Source organism: Hyaena hyaena, unplaced genomic scaffold (assembly GCF_003009895.1).
Source record: "Hyaena hyaena isolate Hyena2069 unplaced genomic scaffold, ASM300989v1 scaffold_579, whole genome shotgun sequence".
NCBI lineage: Eukaryota > Metazoa > Chordata > Mammalia > Carnivora > Hyaenidae > Hyaena > Hyaena hyaena.
The window spans coordinates 194,397-217,456 of NW_024081207.1; the positions used below are offsets into that span (position 1 = coordinate 194,397).

The 23,060-nt window shown below is 47.6% G+C and overlaps 1 protein-coding gene across 1 annotated transcript in view; it reads right to left on the reverse strand.

The window, feature by feature from the left end:
* RRBP1 (ribosome binding protein 1) overlaps nt 1-21,611 on the reverse strand; it is a 64,211-nt gene extending 42,600 nt beyond the window's left edge. The window contains exon 1 of the mRNA XM_039256484.1: nt 21,365-21,611. The gene's annotated coding sequence lies outside the window, so the exon portion shown is untranslated. The remainder of the gene's footprint in view (nt 1-21,364) is intronic.
* Between the last annotated feature and the right edge of the window lie 1,449 nt (nt 21,612-23,060).

Below are 23,060 nucleotides of genomic sequence, written 5' to 3' on the forward strand. Positions count from 1 at the left end.
TAATCCTTCAGACTATGATAAAGTCGAAGAAACAAATCCAGGCAATCTCTGATGTCATGCATCCCTTCCTGCTCCTCTTCAGAAGTGAGTTTCTACGTAAGATATGAGCAGCCCCTACCAGTGCTAGGATAGGAAGCACCACAGAAATGGCAGAAGGCAGGTGTGGACACATAATACCCTGGAGACTCAGAAGCCACAATCACAACTCAAGAGATTCTCCACCACGGGGGTCAAAGATGCACATAAGCACAAGCACAGGCCAGGTGTGAGACAACGGGGAGTGGTGAGGACTGGGGCAAGAATGCCACAGTCAACTAGGGGGACAGTGTCACCCAGCCATGGCCATTTGGTGTAGAAATGTGAGTGCTGTGTTGAGAGATCACACTAGGCCAGAAATCATTTTTTTCTCAAAATGAAATCGACTGATGTAAACAAGTACCATGTGAACCAAATCAACTACTTCTGCAGGCTTTCGGCTGCATGTGTTCTGGCCAGCAGCCCCCTGGCCCGCTAGCTCTGCTTTGCTGCCTTCCTTTCCCTCTTCCCCAGTGCTGACAGACACAATGACCGAGTGTCAGAGACGAAAGCCTTCACGCTCCTGAAAAGTGATCGAGAAACTGTTGAGGAAAAAATGGCCTTGAGAATAAGCTCCTAAAGAGTTGCTGAACTTGCCATTTGCACAACAGGAAGTCTTGGAAAGCCCACCAAATAAGGGACCTCATGTTTGGAATTCACGTCTGCAGGCTGCAAAGAATGGGGGGAAATGGTGTCAGCAGACCCAATCCTCACTCCGGGAGGCAGCCTTTTGCCTGATGACACTCTCCAAACCGAGAGGATGAGCCACTTCTTCTCGTTGCCCCTGGACTAGAGTCCATGGTTCTCTGGCTGCCAGCCCTGGCTGGGTCCAACTTCAGTGGGGAACCCCAAGAGAGTTACTTATTTGGATGCATTCAACTTTTATCAATGAATTTTGATGCTACTATCATATTCCCAGTCCCCTGAACAGGTCCTAGCCCTCCTTCAGAGGAGCGGCAATGGAATCAGTGAACAGAATGCAAGTATAAGAAGGCAGGCAGATACAGGGCGCCTGGGTGGCTCAGTCAGTTAAGTGTCCGACTCGATCTCAGTTCAGGTCACAACCTCACGGTTTATGAGCTTGGGCTCTGAGCTGACAGCATGGAGCCTGCTTGGAATTCTGTCTCCCCCCTCTCTCATCCCTCCCCTACCTCTCAAAGATAAATAAATAACTTAAAAAAAAAAAAGGCAACTTGGGGAAGGTGGGACAAGAGGAAGGAGGGAACAGAAGGAGAGAGGTCAGTGGGTCCTGCTCCTTGGCATGACCTCTGCTCCCCAAGTCTCTAGACCTTGGGGGTAGGCCGGGTCCAGGCTTGCCAGGGGCTTAGAAGTAGAGATTCCTCTTCCACTGAGAGCAGGGGAGGACAAGAGATTTCTCAACAATCATGAAATCCAAACTTTGACATTAGGGTATTTTATTGTTTTTTAATGTTTATTTTTGAGAGGGAGAGAGAGACAGACAGACAGACAGTGAGAGCAAAGGCAGGCAAATGGGGGAGGGGCAGAGAGAGAGAGAGAGAGGGAGACACAGAACCCGAAGCAGGCTCAAGACTCTGAGCTGTCAGCACAGAGCCTGAACCCACAAACTGTGAGATAATGACCTGAGCTGAAGTCGGACACTTAACTGACTGAGCCACCCAGGCACCCCAACATTAGAGCATTTTATTTTATTTATTTATTTTTTTAAAGTTGTTTTTTTTTTTAAATGTTTTTTATTTATTTCTAGGAGAGAGCGAGCGAGCGTGAGCAGGGGAGGGTCAGAGAGAGAGGGAGTCACAGACTGAAACAGGCTCCAGTCTCTGAGCTGGCAGTCAGCACAGAGCCCGACGCGGGGCTCGAACCCACGAACCGTGAGATCATGACCTAAGCGAAAGTCGGACGCTCAACTGACTAAGCCACCCAGGCGCCCCATTAAAGAAGAGGTTGAGGAGAGATTGTTTTAAATGCCTCACAAGTTTGAGGGGAAAAAAAAGAATCACCGAACACACACACAATTCCACTGTGGCTTTATGTAAATACGCCCTTTGCAGGAGCAAGGTTTAAGGTCCTCATGACAAAAACTCCACAGCACGTGCTCCCCCCATGGTCACCACACCAGCTGCAGCTCTGACATTTACTTCTCCCAGACTATTACCTCTATCACAGCTGTCACCTCCACAAGTGAAGTCTGAGGTGGGCTCATGGAGCCTTGGAATCCTGGGCAAGTGGATTCTGACCTCTGGCCATGGGTTCTGACGGTGTGAGCCACAGCCAGGCACCCTCGAGAGAGACTGTCCCAAATTAGCCTTTCCAGGAACACACTTGCAAGCAAGGTATTAAAAAGGAAACTGCACCCTGCTCAGCCCTGGAGGGAATCCACGGGGTGGGAGGGCAGGGACATGAAGGCTTGGAACGTTTCACCATCAACTTCCATTTCTTGGTGGGCATCCACCAACCAAAAACTTTAGGTCCTCACGAGGAGCTCTCAAAACTTTGCCAACATGGGCACATTCAGGTACAAAAATCACATTGTCATCAACTGTACTTTATTCAGATGACAAAAACCCTCTGAAACACTTTCCATCTTCTGAGGCACCGCAAGACCTGGGGCCTAGGCCGCCCGGGCCTGGGTCACTCCAGAAGCCCCAAGTGGCTTCTCAACAACTGTGCACTCAAAGGACAGTCTGCCATGGAGCTGCTGCAGGGTCACCACGCCAACACAGTCACCAGGCTCCCACAAAGCCGGGTCTGTTCCCCGCTGAGCACAGTGGGATCAGGGCGGCCTTGCGGTGTAGGCAGAAAAGCCAGGGTTGAAAAATGTGCCTTGAATCTTACTCAAGCTAGGCAAACAGGGGATACAAAAATATACCCTCTGTTGGGAGCACAGACTTGAGAAACACTAGCTGGGGAGAATATTTTCTCTCTGCGGCACATACAAATGTGTGTTTGAGAGGAGCACAAATGTGTCGTCCAAGTTGTGCGGAACGGGTTGCTCTAAAAAGAAATTACATCCCCACCGCTAATTCCTGAGTTAGAATTTCTTTACAAGAAATCTTTCACAGGAAAATGAAAAGCCCCAGTCTTGAGAAGTAATACACTGAAACATTTATGGCTCAGGCCATATCGCCATGAACGGCAAAGGAATCTCCGTGAAAGCCAGCCGGGCCCGCAGCTCGGCAGAACCGCCATGGGGAGATCCCCCACTCACAGGGGCGATAATGCCAGCGATGCCTCCCAACTGTGCTCTCAAGACCAGCATTCTGGGTGGTTTGCTTCTGAAATCCCCACTGTCCTAAAAGGACCCCCAGCAGGAATGTCCCCTGGGTTTTCCCACGGGGCCAGGCCCAGGCGGTCAAAGAATTAGGCCAGATGTGTGACCACCCACGTCTTGTATGGACTGACCACAAAGAACCTGTGTTCTGTCAATACCAGAGACTTCTGTGAAATATGTGCTTTTGCTTACTATTACTAGTGCACTTAACAGTGTGGAGCAGAGGGACATCTGGGTGACTCAGTTGGTGGAGCATCCGACTCAACTTTGGCTCTGGTTCATGAATTCAAGCCCTGTATCCAGCTCTGTGCCATCAGCTAAGAGCCCACTTTACATCCTTTGTCCCTCTCTCTCTTCTCCTCTCCTGACCTATCTCTAAAATCAATTCACATTAAAAAAAAAAAAAAAAGAGAGAGAGGGGGGGAGAGAGAGAGAGAGTGTGTCGAGCAGAAAGATAAAGGCCCCATAAGGAAGCAGGAGACCGCCACCAGGCTTGGGTGGCGGAACCTCACTGACCCACCTTGAGGGACCAGAGACAATGGCCTTTCTTCTGTTCCTAGCGGGTAAGGATTCAGGGAACAAAAGTCAGCGAAAGCCCTGAATTCTTTAGACGTGGAACATATTTGCCAATTCATGTGGCCCAACCAATGCGGTCCAGTTTGGTCAGTTCAAGTCAATTTGGTAAGTGGGACTTGGGCAGGTTTCGTGAAGATACCCTCAACAGCACCTCTGGGGCTGGATCTCATCACTAACCATCTGCTCTGCCGTGGGCCACGTGCAGGTGCACAGAGAAACGTGGGGCAGGGATGTGCCCGGCGAATGTCAAAGAGATCAAGCCTCCAGATGCCCTTCCTGGGCACAAGGGGACCAGCCAGGGAGGTACAAAACTAAAACAGAACGACAATAAGTCAGAGGCCCTAGCAGATATGGCTGCATCAGGACCACCATCTCCTAATTTGTTTCAATATTGTAAAAAATACTGTGACCATTCATTTCCTCCCACCCACGCTCTTGTCTCACAGGGACTCTGAAGCAGTGCTGAGCAGGGTGGGAGGGGGGCTGACTGGTCTCATCTCTGAGTCTCCACTTGTATTAGATGCTGTGTTGACTGTAGGTTTATAGTAGAAACATTTTATGAGGTTAAGCTCTCTTGTATTCCTAGTCACCTCTTCTTTTCTTCTTTTTTTAACAATTGGGCACTGAATTTTAGCAAATGCTTTTTCTTTATCCCTTGACATTTTCTCTAATCTGAAATGGGTTGAATCACAATAATATATATTCTAATGTTAACTCACAGATGGTTCATATGGTATAAAAGCTTCTTGATGTTGGGTCCTTTCTTTTTTAATGTATCGCTAGTTTGGTTTGTTCACTTTTTTTATGTGAGATTTGCAAGAGTGCTCCTAGGGATCATTCTCATGACCCTGTTTTTTATGTGATCTTAGTAGCAAGGGCACTCAAAGCCTTACAAAATGAGCTAAGGATGGTCCCTTTCCTCTCTCTTCTCTGTGGGTTTAGAAGAACTTGCCTGTAAAATTGTCAAGACCTGGTGTTTTCAGATCTGTTCTTGGCGGTGGGGTGAGGGGGTAGACAGCTGATTTTTAACTGCTAATTTAATTTCATTTTTCCACTCAGTTTTATGGAGATAGAACTGCCATACAGAAGAGTGTGAGCTGAAGGTATACAGCATAATGACTTATGCATATATTGTGAAATGGCTACCACACTGAGTTTAGTGAACCTCCATCATTTCATACAGAGACCAAAACAAGGCAGGAGGGAAAAAAAAGGAAAAACAATTTTATCCCTTGGGAGGAGAACTCTTAACTCTCTTAACAACTTTCAGACGTCCCACACAGAGATAGATATTAGCTGTCTGGGACCTCCCTAGCACTCACTTATGTTGTTAACTGGGCGTCTGCACCTTCTGACCACCTGCCTGTGAGATTCCTCCTACCCTTGCCCTGGGTGACCACAGGTCATCCCTTTTTCTAGGAGACTGGTTTGGGGTTGTTTTTAGATTCCATATGTAAGTGAGATAACACAAAATGTGTCTTCCTCTGACTTGTTTCACTTAGCACAATGCCCTCAAGGTCCATCCATGTTGTTGCTAACGGCAAGGTTTTCTCTTTTATAGCTGAGTAATAATCTATTGTGTGTGCGAGTATGTGTCTGTAGCACAAACTTCCTTATCCACTCATCTGCCAATGGACACTTAGGTTGTTTCCATGTCTTGGCTGTTATAAATTGCTGATTCAGTATCAAGGATGATTCCAGAACCAGCTTTTGGGTTTGTGACCCAGCATACATAATTTTCATTATTCCTTCCTCTAATTTCTATCAGTTTATTCTGTTCTAAATTCCTAACATGGACATTTATTAATTTTTTCTTGTAGCAAATATTTAAAGCAATAAATTTCCCTCTAAGTTACTGTTGTAGCTGCAGCACACAATTTTCATGATTGTTTAGTTGTATTTTCTAAATCCCATAAGATCTCCTAGACTCGTGAGATGATAGTGTCTTTAATGTCCCTAACACATGGGGGCTTTGAATTATCATTGATAGTTCTTATTTAACTGTGCTTTCATCAGAGAATCTGTTCTTAATGATATAGGACAATGCTTTTCGACTTTTAATCAGGATCTGGAGATATTAATAACTTTTTACATGACCCAGGACAAAGAAACATACGGAGTATATACATATACACACATAAACTACACAACTTTCATGAAATAACTCAATACTAGTACATGTGATGCATCAGTATTTTCTATACCATTAAAACATTTGAAATGTTTTTCACAATAAATTAAATTGATTTTGAGGCTCACAATAGGTTGGGCCTATTCTTTATTTTTATTTTATTTATTTTTCAATAGTTTACTGTCAAGTTGGTTTCCATGTAACACCCAGTGGTCATCCCCACAATTGCCCTCCTCCATGCCCATCACCCCCTCTTCCCCTCCCCCCCATCTGCCCTCAGTTTGTTCTCCGCATTCAAGAGTCTCTCATGGTTTGCCTCCCTCCCTCTCCCCCACTATTTTTCCCCTTCTTCTCACCCATGGTCCTCTGTTAAGTTCCTCCTAATTCTCCTAGATGCGCAAACATGGTATCTGTCCTTCTCTGCCTGACTTATTTCCCTCAGCATAACACCCTCAAGTTCCATCCATGTTGCTACACATGGCCAGATTTCATTCTTTCTCATTGCCATGTAGTATTCCACTGTATATACATCTTCTTGGTCCATTCGTCAGTTGATGGACACTTAGGCTCTTTCCATGTTTTGGCTATTGTTGAGAGTGCTGCTATGAACATTGGGATACATGCGCCCCTATGCATCAGCACTCCTATATCACTTGGGTAAATTCCTAGCAGTGCTATTACTGGGTCATAGGGGAGTTCTACTGTTAATTTTTTGAGGAATCTCCACACTGTTTCCCAGAGGGGCTGCACCAGTTTACATTCCCACCAACAGTGTAGGAGGGCGCCTGTTTCTCCACATCCTTGCCAGCATCCAGAGTCCTCTGATTTGCTCATTTTAGCCACTCTGACTGGCGTGAGGTGGTATCTCAGTGTGGTTTTGATTTATATTTCCCTGAAGAGGAGGGATGCTGAGCATCGTTTCATGTGTCTGTTGGCTATCTGGATGTCCTCTTTGGAGAAGTGTCTGTTCATATCTTCTGCCCATTTCTTCACTGGATTGTTTGTTTTTCGAGTGTGGGCCCTATACTTTAAAAAATACTAATTTAGGGGCGCCTGGGTGCCTCAGTTAAGTGTCTGACTTCAGTCAGGTCACGATCTCGCGAGTTCGAGCCCCATGTCGGCCTCTGTGCTGACAGATCAGAGCCTGTAGCCTGCTTCAGATTCTGTGTCTTCCTCTCTCTGTCCCTCCCCTGCTCATGCTCTCTCTCTTGCTCCGTAAGAATAAACATTTAAAATTTTTAAATTACTGATTTAGATTATGATATTTAGTGAGTTTTGCTAGACTGTGGTCAATTTTTATAAATACATGTAGACTCTATGAGAGGTTCTATGTATATCCTTAGTTTCTGCTTAGTAACCTATAGAACCATTTCTGGCTAATTCAATCTAACAGCTATTGAGAGCTTTTAACATTTCCTACCACAATCATGTATTTATCAGTTTCTCCTGGGAATCTGTCAATTTGGCCTTTATTTGAAGGCCATCTCATTAGGTGAACATCAGATCAGCATTGTTACATCTTCCTGATAAAGTATCTGCTATTCCCCCACCCTCTCCCATTACATACTGACCTTCTTTACCCCTATTAATTTTTTTTTTTTTACCATTAAAGTCTGGCTTGCCTGATTATTTAAAAGGTTATACCAATGTCTGGGAGGTTAATATTGGCCTAGAATCATTTTCTACTCTTTACTTTCAACCTTTCTGTGTTCATATGTTTTAAGTAGAACTCTTAAAAATAGCATAAAGCTGGATTTTATTTTAAGACCAGTGTAGCAATTTGTCTTTTTAACTGGTAGGTTTAATTCGTCAACGCCTATTGTGATTTCCTATATAATTGGACTCACTGAAACCTTTATTTTGTCATTCCTATTTATAATACTTCTTTGCTTATTCTCCTCCCATTCTCTTTATTTCTGCATCCTATAGGACTATTTAGGTTTTATCTCCTTTTCCTCTATGGTGTTTAGAAGTTATACATGGTACTTCCATTTTTTTTTAATGTGTACTGAAATTTTAATGAAAATGTTTTTCATTCTTCCATTTTCCTAGCGTACATACTTGACCAGATTTCCCCAGTGTCTCCAGCCACTTCCCCAACAGCAGAAGAACTGTAGAAGGCCTGAACCCCCATTCCCACCTAGACACAAAAGCCACAGACCTAGGTGACTCTGGCTGACAAGACCCCACCCACATCCCAGGGTCAGTTTACTTCTGGGTGATAGCCATTCCCTTCACCCTTGATTTACAGCTCTGGCAATATCTTTTATTACCTTGTAAGCTCAGCTATGCTTTTCAGAGAATGCCTATTAACTGTAACATTTCTAACTGTCTGGAGAAGAGGGTTTTCAGATCAACTCATCTAAATATTAAGTGTAATTTCTGATTTTTTTTCCAGAGAAAGAAAATTTGATTGCTAATATTCTGAAATAATTTATTTCATGTTTTAAGAGAATGGAAACAACTGAATTCCCACTTTAGAAAAACAATGTTACTCGTTTTAAAGATGTAACACTAAAAATAGGAATGTATTCTATTATAAGCCTTTGCTTATTCATCAGCTATTTCAGATTCAATTTCTATGCCTAAGGAAAAAATAAAGAATTGACATCTTTTTGTGTTTCTCCGAAATAACAGTCTTTGGAAAAGTAAGTACTTCAAAAGGCCTAAATCTTCCAAAAGCTCACAGGAAGCCTACAGGTTTCACCTCATCAATGAAGACAGCATGCCTACGAGGTAGGAATCCAGAATCCTGACTTCTCAAAGTGACAACAGTTAAGATGTGCTGGCCCATGACAAAATTCTTACTGTGACTGACAACCAGTCAGGCCATAGCTTTAAGCTGAATTAAACTTTGATCATTATGAAGTGCCCTTTAATACTTTTTGTGAGTGTTAAAGTCTGTTTTATATACCAATAATACAATACCAGTTTTCCTGTGTGTGTGTGTGTGTGTGTGTGTGTGTATTAAGGAATTTCTACACCAAACATGATGCTCAAACTCATAACCAACGGTCCCTTGCTCACCTGTCTGAGCCAGCCAGGTGCCCCAACACCAGCTTTCTTTTAATAGAATTTCTATAATGTATCTTCTATTTTATTTTCAACCTGTCTCCTGTAAACAGTACGACAGTGGACTTTAAAAATTCAGTATGATATCTTTATGTTTTAACTGCAGTATTTAATCAACGTATATTAAATATGAATGCTGATAATATGAGTTTAAATCTATAATCTTATGCTGTGCTATTTTCCCACCTGTCCGTTCTTTTTGTTTTTAAATCATTCTATTTCCCCCCTCTACTATTATAGAATACACTGTTTCTATTAGCAATCGCCTTTAAAAGAGAACATGCAGGGTTCATCAAGTTCAAAGTTAAATGAGTTTACCCCTCCGCTAACTCCATTACCCCTTTTGTCTTCTGTATTACTGTTTTCCTGTATTTAATCCTATCCTTTTCTCAGCCACCCCCCCAACCCCACGCCAAATGTTACTGTTATTCTTCCACGTTTGTTTAGAGTGGCCCAAATATTTACCACCTTCTTTATTCTTCCTTGCTTGTACAGCTTACTCTTTCCATTTGGCATTACTTGCCTTCCAAGCACATCCACCAGAATCTCCTTCAGTGAGGGCCTGTCACTAATCACCTGTCTTGTCTGAGTCTCTGTCTTAAAAGTTATCTTGAGTTTTTTATTTTTGTTCCTTTGGTTCCTGTATCACTACACTCTACGTATGGGTGTTTTTTTTCCTTTTTTGGATGAGTGCCTCATCCATTCTGTAAAACCCTCAGGCAGTATCTCGTCCAATACTGCTCTGGCCCACAATCTCTCTCCTCTCCTGGAATCCCAATTAGACACGTGTCTCCATCTACCCTCCTCGATTAATTGGTCTTACAAATTATTCATCTATTTGGTCCTCTAAGATGAAATCTATATATCTTCTTCCGCTTTACCTCCTTTCAGTTCACTTATTCTCTTCAATCTGTTTGTTTTTCAATTTTTTAATGTTTTTTCTTATTAATGAGAGAGAGAGAGAGTATGAGTGAGGGAAGGGCAGAGAGAGAGAGAGAGAGAGGGAAACACAGAATCTGAAGCAGGCTCCAGGCTCTGAGCTGGCAGCACAGAGCCCGATGCGGGACTCGAACTCATCCACTGCGAGATTGTGACCTGAGCCAAAGTTGGACGCTTAACTGACTGAGCCACCAAAGCAGTCCTGGGTTTTTAATTACAATTATTGAGCTGCTCATGTCTAGAAGTGGTACCTGATTCCTTTTTCAAAGTTGCCAGGTCGTTTTATAGTTTCCTTTCCTTGTAGGTATTTTTGATCTTGTCTATTACTTTAAGTATTGTGAGAGGCTTTGTTCAAAATCTGAGTCAACCCCTCAACTGTCTCATATTTTCATAGATCTGTTTCTGCCAGTCCTCTTTCATGGTGCTCCACGTTCTCTGTGTTTACTTATTCTTAACTAGGGACTGCTCACTTTCCTGTGAAAATTACACATGGGGATTCACTAAGGCTGGAATAAAGGGGCACTCCTTCAAAGATCTGCTCATCTGCTCACTCACAGGATGGCCCAGGAGGACTATGTCTACATCGACTCTAAAATAAAGAATTTTAAAATCAGCTGGAGAATTTCCTCCCACTTAGGTCATGGGATATGCATGAGGTACCGCTCGTGAGGAGTCCTCAGGAGGGGAATGGGTTTGCCTTCACCCTGAAGGTGTAGCAGCCCTCTGTGGTTGCAGCTCTAAGGGGGCAGGGTCCTCCCTCATACTGCCTCCTGTGCCCAGAGATGCCAACAAAATTCAGTGGTTACCCCATTTGCCAAATGCCCTCAGGGCTGTCTGTGTTCACCGTCTGTCCAAGGCTACTCCTTTCATTGAGGTTTTGGCCTCCTCACTATCTTCTAAGAGTAAACAACCTAAGTGTCCATCGTTAGATGAATGGATAAAAAAGATGTGGTATATTTCGCACACACACACAGAGTGGAATATTAGTCAGGCAAAGAAAAGAATGAAATCTTGCTATTTATCACAACATGGATGCACCTTGAGGATATTACACTGAATGAAATAAGTCAAAGAAAGCCTATATAATACCACAGGATTTCACTTGTACGTTGTAATCTAAAAACCAGAAATGAACAAACCAAACCCAGGTTCAGCTATGGAGAACTGAGTGGTAGTTACCAGAGGGGAGTGAGGCTGGAAGTGGGAGGAGGTGAAATGGGTGAAGAGAACCGAGAGGTACAAACTTCCAGTTGTAAAGTAAGTAAGTCATGGGGATGTAATATACAGCACAGGGAATACAGTCAGCCATTAATACAGTATCAGCTTTGTGTGGTGACAGAATTAAACTTCTCGTGGTGATAAATTCCCAACGTATACAAATTACTACTGTACACATGAAATAGAATATCGTAGATTATACCTCAAAAAAAAAAGAAAGTATCTTCCAAGCCATTCCTTGCTTTTCACAAGATGTTTGTTATTGGCTATGTAGCACCTGCCCTGTCCCACCCCGTTCATTAGACTGGTCCCTTCTGCCCAGTTCACCCTATCGCCAGAGCACAGGGATCCCTCACTTCTTTGGGCTACTGACTCCTGGTACTCTTGTACCCAAAGACACTGACATGTGGCTCTCCTCACCCAATGAAATCCCAGCCAACCAGGCTCTTAAAAGAAAACTGAGATCATCTCTGCTACGGGACAGGAGGGCTGGTTGTGCCAGAGAAACTTCCAAATCCAGCGCCGGACAGACATCCACTCTGTGAAGAGGGGAGCCTTCAAGGGTGTACTTCCACCACCAACTAGGGCTCTGCCCAAAGATTCTAGAAGCTGGGAGGGTTTTCAGATTAGAAATGTGTGTGGATCAGGGCTCCAATGACATCTGGTACTCAACTGTGGCTCTTTTGTTTTTAAGAAATCCACTTAATACTCCAACACTCATTACATTAACCTGGGGGCGTGGATCTGATAAAGAACTCAAGCGCACTTCAGGGCTCTCCCTTCATTTAACTACTGACAAGAGGAGCTGCCTTTCCACTCAGATTGGTGGCTAAGAGCACTTGCTCATTGGCAACAAAACATGACCCCCTTCCACAAGCCTTTTACAAAGGTCCATCGTGTATTAACGAATTTCATGGCCAAATGTTCCCATCTCTGTGACCAAGGGGAGGTACGGAATGAGCGAGTTATCTCTTAGGAATAGCAAACTTCATTCTGGTTCCTTTTCAAAATCAGCCGTTGTATAATATACTCCCAGCCCTCTGTACTTCTGGTGGGAGTATAAATGAATACCTGCACCTTGGGAAAAAGTCTGGCCTCTCTTCTAAAGGTGAAGATATGCCTCCTCGTGGCTCAAAATCCCACTCCTAGAAACAGACCTGATGGCTATGGAGATAAGCGGTCACCACAGTGAGGGACAGGACTTTGTATTTCATAATATAATTTCTCCTATATTCTAAGCCCCCAAATTAGAAACTGTCCAAGTACCCATGCAGAATGAAATGGGCACTGGTGATAGACTCGCAAGCTGGAGTACTACACAACAATGACAATGAACTACATGGAGGACAGTGCAGAGGACTTCCACACACCACATCAAATGAAAGACCCAAGAGAGCACAGGACGGGCTGTGTGATTCCGATTACCTGGAGTTCAAATTCGATGAAATGAATCTGCATGCCAGAAACCAGCAGCACAGCTAGCCTGGGGGACCGGCAGCAGCTGGAGGGAGGCAGAAGAGGAACGTGTTGGGGGATAGTATTTCTTGATCTGCTGGTTAAACAGGGGGATCAGTTTGTGGACGTTTAAAACTGGGCTGTAGGCTCACAACAGAGCACTTTTCTGTGTAGGTATTTTGCTTTACTAAAGAGTTAAAAAATATATATGCCCACTCTGGTAGGAACAACTGTATCACCCGGAACTTGAAGGAGGAGCATCCTTGGTGCCTGGAGCACCTGTGACACTGTCACTGCTGCCACCTCCAGCCCTCGCACGGGCATGATGGTGTTGCTCCCACCAAAGGAGCAGGTGGCTGGGGCCAGGGGACAGGAAGGCAGTCACCTTAGTCTGTGGCCACGCCTACCGTGCAGGCCTCCAGACCCACTTCTAAAAATCACACTGTTCAGGGGTGCCGGGGTGGCTCAGTCGGTTAAACATCAGGCTCTTGGTTTCGGCTCAGGTTGTGATCTCACGGTTCGTGAGTTCAAACCCCACATCAGGCTCTCTGCCGTCAGTGCAGAGCCCACTTGGGATCCTCGGGCCTCCTCTCTCTCAGCTCTCCCCTGCTCACCTGCACATTCTCTCTCAAAGATAAACATTTTAAAAAAATGTAAAAATAAATACACACATAAAATAAAACTGTTCAGAATAAGTCTCCAACTTAATAAGCTTCCAACTTACAAGGGAAGCAACTTAACACAGAAAACAGTGGCTAGGCTTCAGAGCCGGAGTGAAAGTTGACCTTTTCAATGTCCGTTGACACATCCTTGCAAGACTTCATTAAAGGTGTCAATGATTCATTTATTCTTCAGCACTGACTCCTTCTTTTCCTCAATCACGAGGACTGCCACTAAATTCCAAATATTACTCGTTTGTTTTCCTCCTTACTACAAACATCTAGAACTCAGAAAGAAATGAATATGTACTGCAGAGAAATCAAGGCTACATCGAATTCCTACTCAGGTTGAATCTTAATCGAAAAGAAAACAGTTTTGATGGAGTTGAGTGGTACATTTTAACCACTGAATGTGTTCCAGAAACACATCCCACCTGGGCTTAGGGCAGAACAAGCACCTTCACTGTCCCAGGTGAAACGAGTAGTCCAGGTGCTCCCATCAGAATGGGGGAGGAATTGGGGCGCCTGGGTGGCTCAGTCGGCTAAGTGTCCGGCTTCAGCTCAGGTCATGATCTCACGGTTCGTGGGTTCGAGCCCCGCGTCGGGCTCTGTGCTGACTGCCAGCTCAGAGCCTGGAGCCTGTTTCGGATTCTGTGTCTCCCTCTCTCTCTGACCCTCCCCTACTCACACTATCTCTCTCTCTTTCTCTCTCAGAAATAAAGAAAACATTTAAAATTTTTTTTAAAAAAGGGGGGGCGGAACTGGGGCGCCTGGGGGGCTCAGTCAGTTAAGCGTCAGACTTTGGCTCAGGTCATGATCTCACATTCGTGAGTCAGCACAGAGCCCACTTCAGACAGCCCACTCGGTCCTTCTCTCTCTCCCCCTCTCTCATTTACATGCTCTCTCTCTCAAAAACAAACAAACATTAAAAAAAGAAAGGGCACGAAATCCAGGATCTACTTTTCCTGTCTTTGCCAAGAAGCAAAAGCAGAAGAGCAGGGGAGAAACTAAAGGATGGGGGTAGACCTGGGACAGACTCTTACCAACCAGACTACCCGCCTAGACCATCTTCTCCCACCTCCCCTGGCTTCCACGTGCAAGTCCTCCAAAGCTGGTAACCTCCACGCAGCAGGCAGGAGGTTAACCTCATTAATTCCTGTGCTCCTCGAAGTCTGACTAAAAGAGAGAATAAAATGCCAACTACAAGAAAAGAATTTTCCTCCTACCACTGAGGAACATTCTTGCTCACTAAACACAAAATCCACCTCTTCTCAGAGCAGAACCGGCACGCTGTTCAAAGCAAAAATAACATTTTCTTTCCTGGTGACCGTGTTGTCGCTAATACACTCCATTACTCCCCAAAGCCCCACCAATGCGCATCAGCTCCAGAAGCAAATCAACGGTGGTTGTGCTGCGGATTCTCCCCCCGGAACTGTGGAGCCTCCCCCTGGAACTGCGGAGCAGCTGGGATGGACCCAGTGCTGGTGAGGCACCCTGACATGGATGCTGGGCTATGGAGACACAGGGAGTACTGAGATTAATATAATTGGCCTGGGAGTGCCTGGGTGGCGTCCAACTTGGCTCAGGTCCTGATCTCACGGTTCATGGTTTGAGCCCTGCATCGGGCTCTGTGCTGATGGCTGAGAGCCTGGAACCTCCTTCAGAGTCTGTTGTTTCTCTCGCTCTCTGCCCCTCCCCTACTTGCTCTCTCTCTCTCTCAAAAATAAACATAAAAAAAATCTTAACACCAAAACGAACAAATATATATGTATATATAAAACTGGCCTGGAAGCTTATGGCACCTGGGAGAAAGCTAATGCCCAGGCCTTCCACTAAGGGTCACTTAAAAAACCCTGGGCTCTACGGGCAGAGCAGCAGCATCCTCACTCGAAAAGTGTTCCTCCATGAATGTTACTGTCAACCCTTCAACTGCCGCCAGGCTGGAGGGAATCCGAAAACCACTTGGCTCTATGTTTTTTGTGTTTTATATCTGATGCTCTAGGAATCCTGACTACTTCAGGCTAAACAATAATACACTCCTAGAACACAAGCACTAGAAAACCCTCTCCCCATTAGCTCGCCAAGGATGGGCATCCACTGGGTGCCAGTCACTGTCCCAGGCATTAGGGATACCTTGGGGAAAGAAAGCAGCCAGATCCCGGCACTGGAGGAGCAGACAAAGTCAGTGTCGTGCTTGACAGTCCCGTGTCTGGTTGGTGATAATGAAGGGAAAGAAATACGGAGAAGTGGGCCAGGGAGCAGGGGTGAGGGTGGTGATCACTAGGGGCTGTCACCTTAAGGAGGGTAGTAAGGGAGGTAACAGTTCACAGACCTGAAGAAGATGGGGGAGAGCAAGCCACGTGGCCTTCTAAGAAACAGTGGCTGGCCAGTGGCCAGCTGTGTGGATGGCAAGGGCACACAGAAGGGCCCTGAGGCAAAAGCATATGGGATAAACAGTGACTGGAGCAGAGGACACGGGGGGATGGCAGGAGTGAAGCCACAGTGAAAGCAGGGCCCTCGGAGGTAAAGACTCTGGCCAAGGAGGGTCTCCAGCAGAGAAGTGGTAAGAAGGCAGAGGTGAAAGCTCGTGAAGTAACCCACGGAAGAGAGGAAGGGTGTGGACCAGGATGGTACCTGTAGAAAGGGGGGGTGGTGGTGGATGCATTCCCGCTCTGTTCCGAAGGTGGAGCTTTGCTATTGTATAGGATACAAGAATGAGAAGGCAAGGAATTGAGGATAAACCAAAGTTTGTGGCCTGAAAGATGGAGCCATCTGGCCTACTTTCATTTTACATGAAGAGGCAATGGAAGCCCGGGGAGCACAAAGTCATGTTCAAGCTCACGTCGCTTATTCCTAGACTAGAAACCCAAATAGCACTTCTCCCTCTGCCTTACACTGCAGCTCAGCAGGAGACAGCAGTGCCCACTCGGGTCACAGCCAGATGACGCAGTGTAGACAGCACCCCCTACGAGACCACCAATACCACACATGGAATGTAACCCAGGGTAGGATGCTGGTGAAGGAGAGCCAGATGCCCCGCCCAGAGACAATGACCACAGCCCACGGTGGCCATGCAAGAGAGCAGACCCGCTGTGCTCACACATTCCCATTCTCCCAGAACTCCAAAATCTAGACTCTAATGAAAAAAGTCCCCTTTAGAAGGTGGCTCCGCTGTTTAATAACATGAGGTTGGCCGAACAAATCTCATGTGCAGGCCAAGTTCAGTCCACACAGGGCACCATCCTGGAACCAGTCTCAAGAAGCCTATAACAGATCTGGTTCACTCACACCTTGACCAGAGTTAGGGCATGGAATTAAAGGTTTCAATTTAAGATGGTCTTTTGGTCCAACTTTTCAGCCAGCAGATGACACACATTATCCCTATAAATAGCTGATAACTTCTGAACCAATCTCAGTGGACCTGCTATCAGACTGAGAAGAGAATACGTAGATGCTCATCATTCTGGGTTCTTTCTTAACTTTGGCTTTACCTTATTCTCCATGGAGCACTAAGACAAGCCCATTAATACAGCCAAGAATTCCAAAGTTTTCCCAAATACTGTCCAAAGATTCTTTTGAAGTTATATAGAGTATAACAGAGCCCTGCAAACGACCCAGGAAACAATTTACGCCAGCCAACTATTAAAGCACCAATACACTGTCACGTGGAAGGTTCAGGACCCAGCAGCTGTTCCAACCTTGCCAAAATAATCAAACTTAGAAATTAACAATACTTTCTTCACGAATCAAAGTTGCTTCCCGTTGCTAGACGGTGGAGACATGTCACTCAAGGCACTTAAGGTAAACATATTAGATGTGTCCGGTTTTTAAGATGTGGGAGTCCGGGTGCCAATTTCAGGAGACTCATTGGAATTGTCTGCCCAAGAACAAACTTCTAGGAAGTCCCTGAGTTAATTTTCTATAATGCTGATGGCCGTCTTGCCCAGGCTCTCACTTAGAATTAAATATTAACTTTCCCTACAAGCCATATGCTGTCTGCCCAATGCCTACTTGGCTTGGTACATTTGACCATTTTGATGCTTCTGATAATAGGTTAAGAGTTTCCCCAGGGCAGGGCCACTATCTGTGTTGCTCCCCCACCTGGTTTTTTTCTTGGTATGCAATTTACAATGCATACAAGGAGGCGGGAATGAGTGTTTTCTAAAGGGGATATCTTATTAGGGTGAAGCCCATGAACTGCCACTAAGTCAATCGTTTTTAACGTATAAAATGGGCATTTTATATGGTTCGACATGGTAATATTCCTAAATGATCAAGAATATTTGAATGTTTAAAGAATTCCAGCTACCTTGAACTCTTAAAAAAAAATTCCAGCTATCTCTAGACAGCACCGCCCAGGAGAACTGTGCATGATAATGGAAAGGATTTAAATCTGCATTGCAAACGTTTGGCTACTAAACATTTGAAATATGACTAGTGTGACTAAGCCATAGTTTATTGGCCTGATTACAACTGTTTTAAGCTTAAACAACTCTGAGTGGCTACTATATGGGACGACACAGTTTTAGACAATAGTTTTCTTTTTTTTGTTGTTTATTTATTTTGAGAGATAGAGAGGAACCACTAGGAGAGGGGCAGAGAGAGGGGGACAGGGGATCCAACGAGGGCTCTGCTCTGACAGCAAGGAGCTCAATGTGGGGCTTAAACTCATTAACCACGAGATCATAACCTGAGCTAATGCTGGACGCTTAACCGACTGAGCCACTCAGGTGCCCTCAGATGACAGTTTCTTTACACAAGAAACAGGTCTCACTCATTTAGCGTTTAAAGGCCCAGCATACAAGAGACATTGGATAAAGGAATGAAAAATACCTTCTTGCACTGACCACATTTTCAACTGGCTGTCTGCTTGTCTTCCTCTGAAGTTCTTAATTCTGATCTTCTAGGTCCATGTCCTCCCTTGGGTTGTTACTATCCCAGTAAATATGGAATTATAGGGCCCTGTGGCTGAACATTCAAAAGGCCACACCCATACTGCCCAGGAGCTGGTCAACAGGAACTGGCCTGACAACCAACTGACCTGCTGGGCCTCCACATTCCCAGCCAGAGAATGGGAACGACACCTTTTCTATAGTATGAGGTTGCTGCAAGGCCTGGGTACACGCTGAAGTTGTGGACTCTGATTCTAAACAGTAAACCTTAAAAACCAAGCTGGGCTCAGCTTGAGTCGCCCAATAAAGTAGTTGGATAACTAACGAGAATGTTGACAGGTATGGCAGTCTACCGGTCAACATATATCATGTTACAGGCCAGGCCTTAACTACAGTAGCCTCAGGATGTATGGATGGATAGCACAGACTGCCTTTGGAAGTCCACTAGACCGTTATTTTTTCCCTCCTGAAACAAGATTTTAGCAAAGAAAACTCTGCTATCTGGAAAGAACTTCTGAGCCTCTGCCTATGTGTCATTCATTAGTTAAAGTCCCCAGAGATAAACGAACAGTAAGAAGAGTCTGGGGTCCTGACACTTTTAAAGGTGCCCCGTCACATACTAAGCCAATATTCCAATTAAATAATTCCCATTCAATCACTTAGAATTTGGAACTGTATAATTATTGCAGCCTGTTGGCTCTTCAGCAAAGATCTTAATTGCTCAAATGTGACTCAATGATTCAGGATTTATCTAAAACTCTCCCACCACCAAAAAAATATTCATACACCAAGGTTCCACTCTAACTTCTTACCTCTTTATAGACATTCAGTGGCTGATTGCTAACTATGAAAGAAAGGAGTCCTGTTATAGCATAGTGCCTATGGCTCTACCCACTGGACATCCTGTTTCCGAACCTCAAGACACCTCTCTTGTCCCCAGCCCAGCCACCCTACAAGCCACGTTTGTGTTGCTCCTGGTTAAGGGAAAACTCAGCCTAGTAGGAGGTATGCCCCCACTTTTTCTCCTTTGCTTAAATAGAAAAGGAAGTGGCATCTCCAGGACCTCAGAACCGGAAGCTGCTTTTCTGGAAGGGAAACAGGTTGGCAGCCCATGGTGGAGCTGACCTTTAGAAAGTTCATAAAGTAATTGAGACATCACCACCGTAAGCAGCATGCTGCAGGATCACCAAGACCTCTCTGGTGTCAGATTCAGAGGAAGTTAAGAAGAGCAAGCACAGAAGGAAAGTGCAAAGAGAGAGGCAGAGACAGTAGATCGCTCCCCAACTGTGTAGAGCTGGCATCAACTGTGCAGCTGTCCCTAAAACCTGGGTCCCCAGAAACACTCAGCAGCCAGACTTCTAAGGAGGTATCTAGCCTAGGATGTAAGGTCCTAGTGGGCCCACTTCCCCAACCTCCAAAGACAGTCCAGATGCCCCCATCCTGCAGATTCCAGCACATAAGCAAACAGTGGTGGGAGCTCCCAAGCACACTTTCAAGTTTCATTTCCTTGGTGCTTCCCAGTCTCTGCTGACCTCCAACCTCCAGGAGTATTGCCAAACCGCCTTCTGTTTGCACAAGGTCCTAGTTTTTCCCAGCACTTGCCGGGGGAGACGGCCCTGACCACGCGGTGAGTAAGTAGGTGGTATCTTTCCAGGCTACAGATAAGGAAACCCGGGTTCAGAGAGGTTAAGCGGCTTACGCAGAGGGTCTGTAAGCGAGGCGTGGGGGTGGATCCTGGGGCTTCTTCGAGCCCTCGATCCGTGACAGGCGGGCTGGAGGCAGCCCCACACTCCACCTCCCTCTCGTGCCCCGCAACCCCCTAAAAACTCATCCGAGCATTAACAGGCAACACTTGGGTATTCCCTGCGCGTGCTGGGTCTTCACAGCTTTTCTCTAAAGTAGAAACGATCCGGCAGCCCCGTTTCTCAGACGGGAAAGCCGCACACCCGAAGTGAGAGAGCCTGGCCCTAGTCACCCTCGGAGCTTCAGGGATTTCATAAGCCCATTCCCTTAACCGTTATACCACAATGAACTACAATTTATGTTCTGTAAGCTGGGGAAGGGTCCTTGACGCTTCCCGGACGCCTTACTGGAAGCGCGGACCCCAGCCCGTCTTCCTTGCCCCAGGGCGCGGACTGGAGAGCCCCGCGGGGCGGGCGCCAGGTCGGGTGCCAGAGAGCTTGGCCGGCTGGGCCGGAGGTGCCCGCTTCCGCCCGGGCATGGCACCGCCGGGCCATTCATCGTGGCGCGGGCGGGGCGGACCGGGCAGGGCCCGGGTGGCCCCGTCACCCCGCTGGGCGCCCTCGCGCTGGGCTCCGCGCGGCCCGGCCGGGAAAACGGCGCCGCGGGCCCCGCCGCCAGGGGGAGCAGGGAGCCGCCGCCCGACTCCGGGAAGTTGCCATCGCGGCCGCCCGGGAGTCCGGACCCCGGACGGCTCCGGTGCTCTCACGGCGTCCCCTGCAGCCCCGCGTCCCGGGCCCGCCCTGTCGGGGGCCGCTCGCCCCTTCCGCCAAGCGCCTCCAGGCCGCAGCCGGCAGGCGGGCGTGCTGGGCCCGCGAGCCCCCCATTCAATCCCGCCCTCCTCCCCCCCGGCCGGCCCCCGCCGCCTTCCGCCCGCCCCCCCCACCCCTCCTGCCCGGACTCCAGCCCGGCAACGTCATCCGGCCGCTTCCCGAAACTTAACCCCTTCCTCCGCCAGCTGTGCGCCGCCCCGCCCCGCCGCCAACTTTCTTCGCCCAACTTCAGAGCGTGCGGGCCGGCCCGACGGCCCGCAGGGAGGGAGGGGTCGCCACGTCGCGCCGCCAGGCGGCCGCAAGTCCCCTCCGACCGCTTAGGGGCGTGGGGTCCACACCGCGGGGCGCGCTCGGCCACCGCCCCTGCACGGGGTTCGCACGGCACACGCCCCCCCGGGGCCCGACCAAGACCCCGAGGGTCGGTGGCCGCAGCGACGGCCGGCGGCGGGCGGCACCGCCGGGGGAGGGGCCGCCAAGGAGACGTGTCACTCGCGGCGCGGCCGGCCCCGGCCCCAACCCCGGCGCCCCGACGGCCGGGCCCGCGCGCCGCCGCCGCCGCTGCAGGGCCCAGCCAAGTTTCTTACCTGCAGCCGGAGACGCGGGAGGGAGAGCGAAAGGGCAGGAGCCGCCGCCGCCGCGGAACCGGGAGAGAGGAGCCCGCTGAGCCTCCGCCAAGAAGCCGCCCCCAAGCAGCTGCAGGCGCCGCGACCCCGACACCGTCCGCCCCGTCCGCCGTCCGCTCCGGCCGCTCGCTGGCTGCGTGCGCGCGTGTGGAGTCGTGGCACTTTCTGCCTTGGAGCTGGCGAACGGCCCCCTCCGCCGGGATCGCCGCCTCCTGCCTTCCCCACCCGGGCCAGCCATTCATCGAGCCGCCTTTCCCCATTGGTCCGCGCCCCGCCACTCCGCGGGTCACTGGCCAGTCACAGCGCGGGCGGCCGAGCCGCGGCGGCGGCCATTGGGCAAAGAGGAGGGTCTCTGCCTCGGCCAATGGGAGAGGGGAGGAGCTGCGGGGAGCCGCGGGGGCGGGGCCTGGGAGGGGCGGGGTCGTGCGGTGCGGCGCTCTGCCCTGCGCTGGGGCGGGGCGGGGCCGAAACGCCCCGCCACAGGGGGAGGGGGCGCCGGTCGGCCCCGCCCACCCCAGGCCCGCGGCGCCTCTTGCAGTCGCTGCCTTGGGGCGGTCGCTGCCCTGGCGTCCTGCAGAAGGTTCGAATACAGGAGATGCCAGGCCTCAGTCCCTGTATCTCCACTGGCTGAGGTGGCGGTGGGTGTCTCCCTGAGCGCGGTTGCGCAACCCGCCAACATCAGAGAGGAATGCCTTATTTAAACCCACCTAATTCCTCCAAGCAGCGGCTCCACCGGGCCCACGGTGTGAGGACAAGTTCAGCTGGGAGTCAGCCCCGAGAGGACAAGTTCTAATCTTCAAAGAGATGGCATTCCGTACCGGAAAGGATTTTCTTGAGCAAATGGAGGAATTGGGATTGAAAGACCAGAAGGTGTGCAAGGAATCCAGGATGGATGCGATTGCACCCATTTTTAGGAGTGGTGCAACTGAATACAGTCTAATTGAGTTACTCGTACAATGCACAGCTGGCAGAGCAATAAATATAATCCACCCTATGGCGTTTTACTCCACGTAAGGAAGAGAGTGAGAGAGTCTGACCCAAGCAAACTCACCCATTTCTCTGAAAACTGGTCAAATAGTACTTCTTCATTATGTACTTTCCTCCCCTCAGTATATGCTGACACTGTCTCTTCATAACCAAATAAGTCTCTCAATTAAGATAATTTTAGGCCTGGTTTTTAACCATTCTATCAGGGTCTTTTAAGGCCAACTCTTTGAATGTGAGCCAAAGCCAGCTTATTTTAAGTTAAGGTCTCCAAAAACCCAAAAGTGCTGCTGCAGTGTAATCTGCCACATACCACTTCTCTGGCCCCTGTGGCTCCAGAGTCCTGTTCCCAATATCTGTTGGTTGGACAATTTCACATTACTCCTTGATCTGTCACTGGTACTGTATTAGTTGTTAGAAAGATGTGAAAAATACAAGCCATGGTAAGGGAATAGAGGGGTGGAGTTGAAATTAAACCGTTCATTCCTATTTTTAATCTCAGCAGTTCCTTAACACATTAATGATTAATCCATGGGAATTAACCTGGATTAACTTTCAACACTCAGTCTTTTTCCAGTGGTGAGCCCCCGCTTGAAATAAAAATCAAGAATCTCAGCCTCTGGCTAGCATATCAAGTAGTTCTCTTTCTTCTTCTTCTTCTTTTTTTAAGTTT